General features: G+C 32.7%; 2 protein-coding genes across 17 annotated transcripts in view; both read left to right on the top strand.

Annotated features, from left to right (window-relative positions):
* The window catches only part of LOC126699880 (TMV resistance protein N-like), a 113174-nt gene that overhangs the window by 43530 nt on the left and 52885 nt on the right, over positions 1–16759 (top strand). The window lies entirely within an intron of this gene.
* LOC126699831 (disease resistance protein RUN1-like) overlaps positions 1–16759 on the top strand; it is a 104757-nt gene that overhangs the window by 43655 nt on the left and 44343 nt on the right. The gene's annotated exons all lie outside the window — the stretch shown is intronic.

The raw sequence follows: 16759 nt of genomic DNA, 5'->3' as shown, positions 1-16759 counted from the left end.
ATATAAAGAAAATTTTAATTATTTTCCCTAATTTCTCATTTCATATATTTGTGTCAACAGATGTAAAAATAATAGCTTTTGTACATAGAGCCGATAGCCTCTAGCTACTAGAAACCACTCTTAGAAATGTCCAAAATTTTACAAGAATAAGGTACTTAATATTTTTGTAAAATTTGACATCATGATACCAAAATTGTACAATACAAATGTTTAATCATTCATAATTTCTTTTTCACACAACCATAAATGATTATTTGAATACTTTGGTAAGGAAGATAATATTCAATTAAATTATAGTATCTTTGTATCTTCATCATACAAAAGGAGTACTCAAGATCATATGACACCATTTTTCTCACTTAACAATAGGAATGCCTTCACCATAAGTCTACACCATTTTTTCCTCTATCAGAATTTTTCCAAAAAATAAAATTTTATCTCATTTCTCATAAAAATTATTTCTAACATTTTTTTTAATTCCAAAAAGCATTTCTCAAAACACATACGTTTTTCTTTAATCTCATTTTCCTCAGATTTCAATAAACATAAAACAATTTCACAAAATATAATACACATATAATATCACATAATTGCAAATGCAATAAGTTGATATCCACATACAACGTTACATAATATTATTCACATATGATTTAGATTAGAGAATCAAAAACACATTTGGATGGACGTCATTTATTTTTTCTTCTAAAATATTAGTCCACCAAATTGTTTAGATAAACCAGATAGTAAAATAAACTCCACAAAAGATATAAGTAATTATATCTAAGAATATAACTACTAGCATTTTTTCTTTATAAACATAATATCATATCACAATATAAAATTTCATGATCAATAACTTGTTTATCCATTTTGAGACACGAAAATCAACCTTTAAGATTGTTGGAAATATTTTAGTGAATAAACAAGTTTTGATACAAAAAATAATATCCCAAATAATTAGCAAGAACATAAAATAAAAAAGGAGTTTAGAACAATCTCACAATGCTATAGAATCACGCTGCGAAAGCGTTGTCCTTAAAGGTTGATTCGTGCCACCCAAAGTAAAACTTGGTGCGATTGGTTCTCTTGGCCAAACAACCCCCCAGGATTAGACTATAGCGTCAACCTTTGTGATGTATGCACTTCCACTCACAAAAGGTTTAAGAACAACCCTCTATTGCCTTTCCTTATAACAAATATTCTTGTAGAAAAAATATGTGGGAGAGAAAGATAGTAGACTTGTGTATTTCTAAAATATAGAGTAGTAAAAAAGACCTCCTTAGAAAGGTAAAAAATGGCCACCTCCTTTAGCTTATTCATTGCCCTTTCATATGCTTGCTAATAGGTAGCCTTGGCTGCTTTCCAAAAAAGGACACGAAGATGATTCTTCCTCAAGTTATTGTATAAATGTCTGCAATAAATCCCGTGCTCATACTATGGCCAATTATCAACAAAGGTGTTCACCAACCCCTGCAAAGTACAATCATTTAATTCAGCAAGCAATAAAGCTACCATCAACCATAATTAATTCATCAAGCAGTAAAGCTACCATTAACCATAATTAATTCAGCAAGCAATAAAGCTACCATTAGACTTTCTGCTGATCAAATATGAACACCTATCTGTTGCCATCTCCTATGTCAGCAAGCAATAAATTAAGAATCCAGGTCCAAGTGTCCTTTGATTTAGCCTCGACTACTGCATATGTGAAGGGGAAGTATTCATCATTGGGATCTCTGCCAACAACACACATTAGCTGACCACCTGTCTTGGTCTTCAAATGGCATGCATCTAGACCAATGATTGGCCTGCACCCTACCAAGAAGCCCTTCTTGCAACCTTCCAGGCAAATGTAGATTCTTTCAAAATATGGCAGCCCAGTTGCCAAGGCATCCTCAGTTGCCAAATCACCATCATTATAAGTATGCACCTTCATCAATACTGTGCTCCCAGGACTGCACCTTCTCAACTCATCACAATACTCCCATAGCTGGTTGAACTGTACGATGTGGGCCCCATCAACAGCATCTTGAGCTTTCTCTCTAACCCTACTTGCCTTGCCTGCACTTATGTCAACCACATACTTCTCATGCACAGCATTCTGAATGTCCTTGAGCTTTATGTCAACTTCTTCCCAATGTATAATGCTGTGCACCTTGGATTTCTATAGCTTCTGCTGCATGTGTGTTCCATGTTCAGTGTTTTCTATCTAAAACTCTTCTCCCTTGGCACCTTTGTAAGGTAGGAAACAAACTTGCACCCTAGCTGGCATCGGGCTTTCACTCTCACCAAGTCATTTTTCACAAATTTTATACCCCATTCACCATGGACTACATAATCAGTTATAGCATCTTTAAATTGTTTAGCTGAGATGAACAACATATCCTTCTCAAACCTAAGGTGCTTAGCTTTGGTTACTAGCCTAAAGATTAGGTATCTGTTCCTCTTAACAGAATTGTCAACCTCAGCAATAAGGACATCATCATCACTTGATTCATCACCATGCTCACTAGTTGATGATGATTTGTCAAGGCTAAGCAACTCCTCACTCTCATAGTCAGAATTCATGACACTACCACCCATTTGTCCTGGTTCAACCTCATCATCTTCAGCTTGATTGTGCCAACTATCAGTACTATCTTCACCAATGTTCATCGGTTGCATTTCTGGCTCTTCTTCTAAGTCACTCCCCTCATCCTCACTACTCTCCTCAACTTGGTCATCAACAACTGGTGCTTTGTCGGCCCTCCTAGCACAAACTTGCTCAGCATCTACCTCATGTGGCTCACCATGGTCAACATTAGTAAATTCAGCATTATCGTGGCCTCCAAATTGTGAAAAATCAGGTCTGTACTCTTTATCATCATACTCAGCATACTCATAATAGTGATCACTTTGAAGCTCACTGTCACTAACAAAAACCTCTAAGGCCTTAGCATCTACACCTTCTGGTTCACTACTAGGTTGTCTAGCAACTAAGGGCTCAAAATCCTCCACTGGTAACTCAAGTGGTTCATGCACTGGATGCTCCACAAAGACATGAATCTCCCCATATCCCTTCACCAAGTCAGTCATGAACACAGTAGCATCATCATCAACCACTTGATGGAAATTTGCCTACTCTAGGTTCACACCAAGCATTTTAAACCATAGCTTATCCACTGTAGTGTACCCAAACTCCCTACAAATACTCTCAACCTCTACTTTTGACCACTTATCTGAGTCACAATTATCCATTATATCAACTGTCCCTCCCACATACACTTGAGGGTCCCACATGAAATGCCCACCAATGGTGGACATGCAGGGTAAAACGCTTATCCATCCTGCATGCAAGTCATGGAAAGAAAACATAATGAAAATAGATATCCACTTTTTGAAATTAATAATACTTTGTTAGGCTAATAAACAAATAAAAAAACATACAATACAGACAAAGGGAACACATGGACCCAACCACTTCTCGAAAAGCAAGACACAATACAGACAATCAATGCAAATACCAACACAAAGATTCCATGGTTTATCAAAGTCGATATAGTGGCCCCTAATAAACAATAATGACACACAATACAAATAAACAATGCAATTACCAACAAAAATATCCCATTGTTTATCATAGTCAGTATTGTGGCCCCAGATAAACAAAAGTAAAACAAACAGAGCTGCAAATACCAAAAGCTATAAACAAAAGTAACACACAACAACCAAACCATGCAAATCCCAAAAATATTCCACTATCACAGTCAATATTATGTCCACTACAAAAGCTATAAAGGGAGAGAGGAAGAGAGAGAGTGAGAGTGAGACACAACGAGAGAGAAATAGAGATAGAACCTAGTGCCTTAGATTGAAATTCCATAGCAATAACAAAACACAACATCTCAAAATTCTCAAAACCCAAAAGCTGAGATTTACACCTAGAACGATTACCCAGCACTTAAAAAGGGCATTCATGAGAGAGAGAGAGAGAGAGAGAGAGAACATTTGCAATCTGCTCAACACAAACAGTCTGAAGCTATCTGGGATTGTGCTTGCCGATTTGTGCTTTTTTTTTTGTGCAAGTTTATGGTCATGTGATGAGCAACGGGTAAGAGATTAGGGATTGTGCTTGCTGATTTGGGGTTTTTTGGTTTAGGGAATAACCAAGAGCGGGGATGGAACTAACTAAAGGCAGATAGGCCGCGTGGATAATAAATTTTTTTTTTTATTTTTTTATTTCTACCATTTGCCACATATGCATTTTCCATCTTTGATGTAACGGTAGGGACCAAAACGGGAAGCATTTTTCGAGATAGGGACTAAAAGCGGTAAAAATAAAATCTAGGGACCAAAGTGGGAATTGCCTAAAAATGTAGGGATGAAAATGTGATTTCCGCCTTTTTTTTTTTTTTGAGAAGATTAAGTACATAAAATTAATTCAAAAATTAAAGCATACTTTACATGATTCTAGTGCGCGCTTATAAGCTATAGTTTCACAAGGCATAGTAAAAATTCATTATGAAAAAAAAACACGAGTTTAGACCCCAATTACCACTAATTTACCAACGTATATGCTAGATCTTAGTATCAAACTGATAAATTACATTGTAAAAGATTTTATAATTAGAGATTGAAATTTTTCTTCATAAGAAAGCTAGAGTTAATTATGTTGAAGCACCAACTTTTGCATCACTAAACAGAAATCATGCTTGTTTATTTTGGAAACATTCTGGCGGAGCTATTCAAAGCTCAATCTCAAGCCTCTCTCAAAGGGGTGTCGCATGTGTTAAACATAATGATTCATATGATGCTCTTTCATAGACTACTTAACACTAAGTGTGTGTTTGGCTTCAAATTAAGTCCACTAAAGCAAATGACAGCGTTTCTTAGGCTTCAGAACGGTACCGAATCAGCTTTGAGCCATGGGTTCCAAGTCAAAAAATTGTGTTATTGTTTTCCGTGGTAATTCTCTCATTCCTGTTACATATATGGACATTCACAAATAAAAATCTTTCATCTTAGTCTTACTATTGCACTTTATGCTCCATTAAGGCACTAACTACAGTAAGTCATGCATATGGTTTTTTCTATTTTAAATATTGGATACTTTATAAGGGGTTGAAAAAAAAAAATTATATGGTAGACTGCGATTGCTAAAGTATAAAATAAAACACTGAGAGAGAAAAAGACAATAATTTTTTTATACTTCCTGATAAGCCAAGCTATGCAATTGCTTGGTGCAGTGGCCTGAACTCTGTTAAGTCTTGTAGCATGTTGGCAATAGTCATAAATACTATGAATTTTTTTTTTTTTTTTTTGAGAAATAATTACAACATACTGTTAACCCCACAGCTCGAACATTTTTTCCCCTAGACCCCCAAGCACTTTGTACATGGGGAGATGCCAATTCAGCTACAACACCTTTGGCCATAAATACTATGAATTTAAATCTTTAACTTATCTAGATTTTTTATAAAATAAAAATAAATTATAGTTATCACTAAAGCAATTTATGCAGCCCATTCCATTTCCATATATAAATTGAACTTTATGCTTTAAAGCTGGTCACCAATCTGTGTTCAATTGAGTGATTAAAAATAAATTGAACCTTTATATAATGTATATATTTATATACTAAACTTTAAATTTGATATTGTTTGTTTTCTTCCTCTAAAAAAAAAATTTGATATTGTTTTCTTTAAAGGTTTCGACACACAAATGGTTATTATATGGTTTAAAATTGTAATAAATTAATCATTTTATGAGTCTAACAAAAACTTATATAACTGTACTTGAGGCTTATTGAATTATTAAAAATATTTATTGAGAATTATAAGTGGAATTTTTTACTATGAAAAAAATACAATAAAACTTATTCAGACATAAAAATAAAAATAGTGAATAAATACAACATAATAAATATACTATAATTTAATGGGTTTCTAACATTAAAATGCTACTTAATATTCACATGAGTGGTATTTTATTCTACAAATTGGCCTCAGGTTTTATATATATAAATAAATTATAATGTATGTGCTGTGCTTGTCCATAAGTTTGTATAAATCTAAATATGTTTGTGAGTATAAAAAATGAATGTCTGATAGTTACAAATTTCACCCTTGTGAACTTAAATCTTAGCTCCGTTACTTGTTCTGGAGTGTCTCATATATGGACAAAAAATGAAAAAGTTTGATGAGACAAATTATGCAGACCATTCCTAAGTGCATCCACAGCAGTGGAGTTAAAAATCTTGCTTTTTATCTCTACTAAAAGTTATTTTATCTATTTTATCTACATACATGCTGCAGTAGTGGATCTATTTTAGCTTTTAACACAATAAAATAATATAAACATCACAATAAAATAATATATCCATTACAATAAAATAATATATCCTATACAATAAACAACAATCACAACCACCTTTAACCGCCACCATTACCTCCGCCGCCACCGCCGCTGCCGCAAAAAAATAACACCATTTGCCCAAAACAACATAGTGACAACACCATTTTTCACCACAAAATAATACTAAACCTATAAAAATTAAGCCAGAACAACAAACATCCAGATGAAAAAATTCACTACAAAAGAAAGAGAGAGCACTGACTTGAAGTGGATCAGTTGGGACGGCGTGGGCTGGGACGGCGATGGTGTGGGCTGGGACGGCGACGGCGTGGGCTGGGAGATGAGAGAGATGAGAGCTTGATGAGAGAGCTGATGAGAACTTGATGAGCGAACTGAGCTTGAGAGTGATGATGAGAGAGAGCACGGTGAGATAGAATAAAAGAAATGGAAAAAAATAAAGTAAGTTGCATTATTTTAATCGAAGGTTGAATAAATTTTTTTTTTTTTTTAGATGTCTGCTACAGTGCACATCTATAGATAGATGTGCACTGTAGTAAATCAGCAAAAAATTATAACTTTGCCTCCACTATTGCAAGACTTTTTTGGTATATTGGTGGAGCTAAAATAGCATTATAGCTTTTTAACTCTACTGCTGCAAGTGCTCTAAATGGCCTCTAAATTATTGAAAAGAGATATAAAATGGATTTTTTTTTTTCCTGGTCACACTCACATGACAATGTATGTCTCCTATTTCCTCTATTTGAAAACGTGTCAAGTTTTGCTAATCTTTCCGAAAAATGGGTCGTGGTCAACACAAAAATAAAAAAGATAGAACACCGAAAGTGCATAGAATTAACCTCGCTCCATGTAATAATTTTCCCTGGAACTGGAAGTGGGCCAAAGTAGAAAACTACAATCAAGGAGGGTAGAATTTTCCTCCCGAAACTACTGCATGTATTGATGATCAAATTCTACCAAAGCATTTATGCAGTCCACGCTATGATTAATTAGGTCTAAACGGAAGAAAGCAACATCAACATACTTCTAGCAGATAACCATGAGGCCACACCGACTATTGTCCCCATTCCCCAAATTATTATTATTATTATTATTTTTTTTTTAAATCCTATGGCCCCTAAAAACTTACTATTAGAAAATTTAATATAACCATGGTATACAAACATTCATTAAAAAGAATTTAATGACTCCAAAATATGATAGGAGCAGTCTCAACAAAAAATGTTATGTCAATCTTTGCTAATGATGGACCGCTATGACAAAATACACTTACAAGCATTCCACGGTAGAAGATGCAAATTAGTATTGCCCTCTGAAAATCTATCTCAGAATTTTTGCAAATCGAACTCAAGTCATAAATTTTGGAAGAACAAAATAAAAATCCACAGAATTTTAAGATTATATTTTGCTGTTGAGAGAAAAATTCCCTGTATGTTGATGACAATTGATGACAAACTTTGCCCCCATCTGTCATTTTAGTCTCTCATAATTATCTTCCCTTTTTATTTAACATAGTTGAATAATTTTTGGTCTTTGTTTTCTCAGTATTCACTTTCACACCTACCTTGTTTAAACAATTGAGTTGTTGACCTCACTGCAAAACCGAAGATGTGCATGCTTGCACTTGACTATATCTCTTTGATTCCAATACCCAACGCCCATTCTTAAATTTTACAAGAAATTTGTAGGGTAGTACTAGTTGTTTATGTCACACATTAATGAAAGTGCGTTGCTCTTCTTTAACGACAAATAGCTTCGTAAAATAATAATAGTAATTGAAGACAAAACGTTGTCATGCCATTAAGGGTCCGTTTAGTTGAGAGGATGGAAAAGTGAGAGGATATAAAATAGAGGGAGGATGGAAAAGTGGGATGATAGAAAAGTTTTTAGTTTTCCCCATTTGTGTTTGGTTGAAAGGGTGAAAAAGTGAAGGGATAGAAAACTTTTTGGTTTGATTGAAAATAAAGTTTGTATAAATTTACCATAATGTCCATTTTAAACAAAACAAAAAGTAATACATTATAATTTTTTTTTTTAATTGTGTATAGATGAAAGTGGACATTTCAAAAAATAGCATAAGAAATCATCCAAAAGTGTTTTCTTAAAAAAATAATAAATTTTTTTTTTAAAAAAAAAGGAAAAGAAGAAGAACCCACCACCTGACAAAACCAAAGAAAGAAAAAAGAAAAAAGAAAACAAAAACAAAAAGCAGCGTTACAAAGGAAAAGTAAAAAAACAAAAAAAAAAAGCCAGAAACGTTAGAGGAGGTGGGGGCAGTTTTGTCCAAATATTTTTCTCACTTTTCACTCCAATTTGGAAAGATTGTATTTTGAAGGCAGAGAAGAGAAAACTTGTGGGCCCCACCACTTTTCTCTCCCCCTCCCCCTCTCAACCAAAAAGTGAAAAATCATTTTCCACCCTATTTTCCATCCTCTCTGTTTTCACCCCAACCAAACATACCCTAAATTAGAAAAGCGATGCAGTTAGAACATTACATAGACTTTTTTTAAAGTCTAGTTTGTTAATTAGTTAGATAGTTTAAGTAGGTAAGTTTAGTCAGTTTCAGGTAAGTTAATTCCTAGCTAATCACATATCCTCTATTCTCATTTTTCCTCAAATCAAATTTTTGTTGCTTTCTCTCTCTGTTTTCCTCCTTTTTCATTTTACTTTGTTCACTATGAAATTCAATAAGTGAGAACACTGAGAAGGAGAAGAAGAAGAAGAAAATTGAACGGTGAGTTTCAATTCAAGGTTCGGAGACATAACTAGTGGTAGAGGATCATAATTTACAAAGATAGTAGTTGTATATGTGCAGTTATTCTTTGTGACTATGAAACCTCAATGCAATAACAACTTCAAGTTATCTTGATGAAATGCTACAGTTTTTTAAGTGGCAACAGTGTAACTTTGAGATGCTATATGTTTTCGATCTATTATAAATTAAAATATTTTAAAGATATTTATACATATGAAGATGAAAAATACATATAAGATTATTCGATTTTGGATTTAATCTTGTCATACCATTGATATTCAGCAATGAATCTCCATAAATAAGTTTGGTATTGGTAGATGCCTTCTAAGTTAGTCTTTAGTTCGAGGTCCGCAACATGTAAAATTTACACATGGACCCACCATTTTTTCTTTACCAATCACACTCTGTCACGCCATAGTTGTAACAAAAAGTTGTGAAAAATTATGTAGTCCTAGACTTTTCATTTTCCTTACCAGTTCATAGTCATGTCCTAAGTAATGTTGTTTAATAAGTTGTAGAATATTAGTCACCATTAAGTTAATCAGTGTTGGTGTGCCCTATTTTCTCTTTTCCAAAGCGTGAAAACTAAGACATGGTTAAAGTTAAACACTAGAGTCAAAAGCAACATAGAAAGTAGACCATGATTAAACACTAATAAAAAATGCTATTAGCGAAGGATGAACGTAAAAAAGCTGATAGAATTTTCAGCTAAAGTTCCTACATGCATTATTGGTCATCCATTTCCTCTAAAAACAATCATGCAATCCACAGTCCACTGTAATGATGTCTATCTATATTGATGAAAGCAATATCAACAAAACTTTAAGGCAGTGTTTATTTGGAGGTGAAACAAAGTTGATGGAAAATTTTGAAAAGAACATGGAAAAGAAATTTTTTTTGGAGTATGTTTGGTTGGGTAGGAAGGAAGAAAAATAAATAGTGAGGTACAGATGTTTTCTTTCGGGACCTATCAAAATTTTTTTTCTTAATCGACAAAAATGCCATGTGTATGTACACATAGACTTATCCAAGTTACCTTTATTTTTTTTTTTTCTCTTCTCCCTAGGCAGTTACATTGACTTGTTGCTTTTTTTTTTTTTTTTTTTTTTTTTTTTTTTTTTTTTTTTTCGGGCAACGTCATGGTTTTAAAAACCGAATCGAGCATAGAACCGTTTTTTTAATTTTTGGTTCAACCCCGATTTTTGGCCGGTTTTTCGGTTGTTGACCGGCTATTGATCGGTTTTGGGGCTTTTAACCGGATCGGATTGGCTCTTGGTTCTTGGTTGAACCAGTCGGACCGGCCGGTCCAATCCGGTTTTAAAAACAGTGGGCAACGTTGCCTTTTTTTCTCTTTTGATTTTCTAGGCTGGGCATGCTTTTTTTTTTCCCCTCTTCTGGGCAGTATCATTGCCCTTCTTCTTCATTTTTTTTTTTTTTTCTAGGGTTTGGGCATGATAGTTTTTTTTTAACTAGACGCGATTTTTTTTTAGGACATGATTTTTTTTTAATAAATTTTGGTTGATTGCTCTTTTTTTGTGGTTATTTGTCATTTTTTTTTTTTTTGTTTTAATTGGGCATAAAGTATCTAGAGGAAATCCTTAATAATTTTTAAGATGTGCTTAAAGTCACATCATTTCCAAAGGTGTTTTGTAACTTTTGTTAGTTCTAGCCAAAGTCATCTATAGACTATAGCCAAGGTTCATATTTGACGTTTTTACAATTATAATTCAAAATCATGAACACGAATTCAGCTATGTGTTTCGTACACATAGTTTTCCAAAGGTGTTTTGTAACTTTTGTTAGTTCTAGCCAAAGTCATCTATAGCCAAGATTCATTTTGACGTTTTTACAATTATAATTCAAAATCGTGAACACGAATTTAGCTATGTGTTTCGTACACATAGTATGCAACTGTCACTGTTCTTTTTAATCTTGCCCCCCATAAACTAAAATTCTAGCTCTGCCACTGACTGCATGTCAATTTAAATAAATATGTGCGTTTAATTCTATGGCATATTAAAATCATATTATCTTATGCAGGAACCGTTCTGTCTTTAAATTGTCCAACATGCAAAACATATGAAAGGGGATTAACATATATATTCACGGGCTATCCAAAAGCCATGCCTTTTTTTTTTTTTTGGCTAAATAAAAAAAATAATGTCTTCAGTGTAGACTCATCGATCCCATGTCACATGATAGTAAGTGTAATATATACGACATGTATTAGTGCAGGAGTGGATCCATGTTTATGTCAGACCACCCTAACTTGCAAAAAAAATGTAAATATATACTTACGAAAAGAATTATACACTAAACTAACACATTTTGACCATCCTAATAAAAATGTGGAACACCCTATCTTGAGAATCAAAAAAATTCTGGTCCAACAAAAATAAGAGTAATGTTACATCCGCAATATTTTTTCAATAATTTTATAATAAATCTTATATGGTAATTTGTTACTAATTCTAATTTGAGTTCAATATTGCCATCACTTTTTACCTATCAATCAAAGTTTTTTGCATAAGATTTTTTATAAAAATGTTGTGGATATAGCATTATTCTAAAAATAATATTGGTCCCAAACATGATCCTTAACCCCTTATACCAAAAAAAAAAAAAAAAAGGGAAGAAAAAAAGAGGAAGACTAGACCTGTAAGGTTGAATTTTATCAACCATCTTGTTAGCTTTATTCTGTGCCAAATTTGCTTGTATTTTAGTAATTAGTAACCCTGTATTTAGGTGGGAATCATGTAAAGGTAGTGTGTGAGAGAGTGTGAAGAATTGCTCAAGATTGTGCAAAAAAGCAGTAGGGACTCGCGACTAGATCTCGCGGGTGGCTCGCAGCTTGCAAGTTGTCAGAAGTTGCACAGGTGCCAAGCATGCCAGAAGTTGAAGCATCATGCTAGCTGGAGCACTACAGGACAAAAGGTACAGACTGGCCATTCAGTTGCCTCGTGGCTGGAACTCACGGCTCAGTCAAGTCGCGAGTCCAAGCCGCCAGCCAACTCTGTTTTGAAAAAATTGACTCTTCACATTCCACTCTCACCCTAGTATATATACCCCTTATACCCACGAAATGTAGAGAGTTTCCAGAGAGAATTTTGAGAGAGAAACCCTAGAGAAAAACAAAATTGACTCATCCACAATCTTCACATGAGACTCTTCAAATTCCTCTACTCTCTTCCTCTCCATTGTTACATCCTTGAGAAATACATTACCAAAACATTTTCTCACCATACCCATATCTGTGAGAAAGCCATTTGGTGCTTTGGAAAGCAGTTAAGAAGGAACATATTGGTTGATGCTATGGTCAAGTAGCGAAATCTGGTAAGCTAAAGAAGAAGTAGGTTCGGCGTAACCTCATTGGAGTAGGAGCTTGGAGGGCTTAGGTATACTGGATAGATTAGGCTTGGAGGGTCTTCTGCTGTTCATGTATCCCAACTACATTCTTTAGTGGATTATTTATCGCTTGGAGGGCAGCGGAGAGGTTTTACACTAAGGGCTTCGGTTTCCTCTTCGATAACACATCGTGTGTTGTCCTTGTGTTTGCATCTCTCTTCCCTTAATCTTTGCCATCTAAATTCTAGTTTGAATGTGATTTTATTTGGTCTAAGATTGTTTATCAATTCTGTTATTCCGCACATTAATTGTTTGATAATAAGCTTGAATTGATAATTTGTAAATTGGGAGTCTAAGCGTTCAAGATGTTTATACACTAATTGAACATTCAAGACCAAATGACAAGAAGTTAAATAAAAATCCTATTAAAAAAAGTCTCTAATAATTCAAATTTGTAACTCATTCAACTAATTATTAAATACAAATAATCCCTTATTTTATTTTTAATTGAAAAATGTACCAAAATAAATATTGTCGTCGTAAGTTGTCCTAGGTGGTGCCGACATTAATGCTCTCTTTGGATTTGTAGTCACACCAATTTTGCTCTTCTTAGCAACTCAGCTTGCAATTATAGCAAATATCATCTCTCTCTCTCTCTCTCTCTCTCTCTCTCTCTCTCTCTCTCTCTCTCTCTCTCTCTCTCTCTCTCTCTGTGTTAATAGAACAAAATTGTAATATACTTCATGTATTTAATTAGGTATTTTTATTTTGTGTAACAATATATTCAAGTTAACCATTTATTATATTTTATATAATTTAAGTTTCTTAGTTACTACCCTAAAATAAATTCTTAGAGTCACCACTGTACGAACAAAGTCTTGATGGGGTTATCATTATGGGCATAACAAATTTGTTACAGATAATGATAGTGTAAAACTTCTTTAGAAAATCAAAAATACCAATATATATATATATATATATATATATATATTGTCTTTGTGCTTGATTTGATTGTCTAATTCCACGTGCTTTTTCCTCTCCCCCCCTCTCTCTCGGTATCTTAAACAATGATGACACGAAGAAAATAATGGCTAGGGCTCCATCATATATACAAGTTTCATCAGATATTTTCCTAGTTTCTTAATTTTTGTTACTTTTGCATTTTGGGTTTTTAGAGAGGGAATTTAATTTCATTATTTATTCATTTTATTCAAAATCATTTCCAATTTTATGGTTGTGGAAGATTTGCAATATTGGAAATCACGCAAACATTAATTTTAATCTCTTGCTGACTTGCGTAAAAAAAAAAAAAAAAAAAAAAAAAAAAAAAAAAAAAAAAAAAAAAAAAAACTCTCAATTGTCCAAACGAAGAGACTAGTGAGGAAACTTTCTTTTTATTTACCCAAAATTCCTATAACTTTCCAAAATTCTCCAACATACATACATACCCCACCCCCATCAGATTAATGGAAAGAGAGCTATATAAAGTCACCACGAAATTACTCGCTACCCTCGTCTTGTTCTTGGTAGGTGGGAAAAAGAGAAAAAGGAGAAGATGCATGCGCTGAAGATAGTGGGGGAATCAATGACTTGCTGCGAGTCTTGCATATAGCGTTAAAGATGGTAAAAGTCAAGGGTACAGGCACTCAAATAAAGCCTGTAAAAGAAAAAAAAAAGATGCAGACATACTTGTAAGAAATTGAAGTTAAAATAATATGAAATATAACAGAAGAAAACTTCAAATCTTGCGGGACGAAGAATTGCCTATCTGAAAAACCTACGTAAATTATGTTCATAATTTCCTTCAGTGCTTTTATTAAACACACTGTTTTAACACTTGTGAGTTACTCAAATATGCATTTATAAGCAGGACACCATTAGCTACACAATATTTATGTAATTGGTACATTTTGTGGTGTTTTATGTGTATAGTTCGAATCCAATCTCTAATAGTCCGTTTTGGAACTGAAATTGAAATTTTTTTTATTGAAAGTACTATAAGTAAAGTTAAAAGTTAGCTGAAATAGTATAGTAAAACCCATAAATAATTTCAAAATATGCAATGAAACTTATGAATAGTAACAAAAATAAGCTAAATAATAATAAATAAATAAATAAATCTGTCTTTTTCAGCTAATATCAATTGCAACCTAACTTTCCCTCCCCATTATCAAAATCAACTTATAATAAAAATATTTAAGCAAACTGGAAAACTTGGCACACAATTGGGTGATTAAAAAAATTTTATTAAATTTTTGCCACCTGTGTACGGATTGTACTCTTTTGGTTGACTGTAGTTGTGTGACTGGTTGTACTAGTCATCAAGTCTACATTTTCTGTCTTGGGTTACGTTAGATCAATTGGTAATTCTTTTGTGATTAAATAAAAAAATTAGATTTAAATTTTATTTACACTAAAAATAAAATTCAAATTTATTGATGTCTGGTGATAAAAAAAAAATATTATTATTAAAAAATTGATAGTTTGATACTATAAACTTAACTCTTATCATTCAGCAAAAAAAATAAATAATTAAATAAACTTAACTTTCATCATATAAAAAAAGAAAAAAAAATTGTGTTTACCATTAACACTAAAGGTGCGTTTGGGAAGCGCGTTTGCGTTTCCCAAACGCACGTTTTGCGTTTTCAGCCTTTTCAGCCTGCTTTTTTTTTTTTTTTTTTTTTTTTTTCCCACGCGTTTTGGCCAATTTTGTTACTGTTCATTCACTGTTACGCAGTAATATTTGACTTTTTCAGTAAACAGTGCACATCGTGTACTGTTTACGGACCCACAAATTTCACTTTTTAGCAACTTTTTCATTAAAAATGGGTCCCACGATACTATTCACACATTTAAAAATTATTTCGCTACAGTGTTTTTCAGTTTTCAGTTTTCAGCTGTATCCAAACGGACCCTAAAGCAATTTATGCAGCTCATTCCATTTCCATAGATAAATTGTACTTTATGCTTTATAGCTAAGCTCCATATAATGAGATCTTCATGAACTTCCTCATTAGATTCTATCAGACTATATATTTGTCGTATATTCACTAAGTTTATTTAAAGCAAGTATAACTTTTTTCCATTAGAAATATTCTTATAGTCAAATTAATAATCTAAATCAAGTAATCAATTAATCAAGAAATCTTCTCTATAAAAATAAAGATTAATAGTTACCATTCTTTTATAAGACTTATAAAACCCTCACTTATCAGTAGGTTGCCCATGGGTTACATGGAAACGACATTTATCCTTATTGTTTCTATGCTCCAACGGTACCATTTTAATAAAGATATTTGCAAGTGTTGGCTCTATGTCATGTAATACTTGCTAAGTGTCACATTGATCATGATATTGAATAATTTTCATAATTAAAATTGCTACCATCTCATATGTTATCCACTAAAGTAAGATAAGTTGAGGTTTTGATACCAATTGAGAGGTAATGTGCAAAATGGCAGTGCAAAAGAATTGTATATAGTTAGTTAGGCAACATTTGAAACAATAAAGGAAAGTAGCATCTCGAGTTTCTAAAACTCGAGATCCATATTAGAACTCGAGTCCAAAAGACTCGTTTTGTGTGTGTGAAAATGCGACATAGATCTCAAGTCTTTAAAACTCGAGTTTTATGCAAAAAAATTTCATCTATAGTGGCGTTTTTAAGCCTTACAGTGACGTTTTAAAGCCCTATAGCGCCGTTTTCCTGAAATTTTTTTTTATAAGTACAGGTTTAGGGAGTCCTATAGTGATGTTTTATAGACCTATAGCGACGTTTTTATTCAATTTATAGAAATCGAGTCTTTAAAACTCGATTTTCAGCTTGATTTTTTCCCACTTTAACCTAATCCACTTACAAATCGAGACTTAAAAACTCGAGTTTTAGACACTCGAGATGCTAGTTTTCAACATTGTTTTAAAACGTGACAATTAACTAAATTTTTTAATATTTATTGTTATTTAGAAAAAAAAATTCACCAATTGATGTTGTGAGTATGGAAATAATAAGAAACACAACATAGTCTTTTTTTTTTTTTTTTTAAATTAGTTCATTAGAAAATAATAGTGAAAAACTCTAATTTTTATTAAATTAAATCTGAATTGCTAAAAGACGTTTAGAATGAACTTGAAGACTTATTTAAAAACTTAGTAAAACTTGATAAACAAAAAATATATTTTAAAATTAGTTTTAATTAATATTTAACTATGATAGAAATAGACCTAAAAAATATTAACTCTAAACTAAAAATAACAAAAATTATATAAAAAATACTAAAATTAATAAATTATAAAAATTAAATCGTAAAT

This window comes from Quercus robur, chromosome 9, assembly GCF_932294415.1.
Source record: "Quercus robur chromosome 9, dhQueRobu3.1, whole genome shotgun sequence".
NCBI classification, from domain to species: domain Eukaryota; kingdom Viridiplantae; phylum Streptophyta; class Magnoliopsida; order Fagales; family Fagaceae; genus Quercus; species Quercus robur.
The sequence above is the reverse complement of the archived record's forward strand: the minus strand, read 5'-3'. Positions and strand labels throughout refer to the sequence as shown.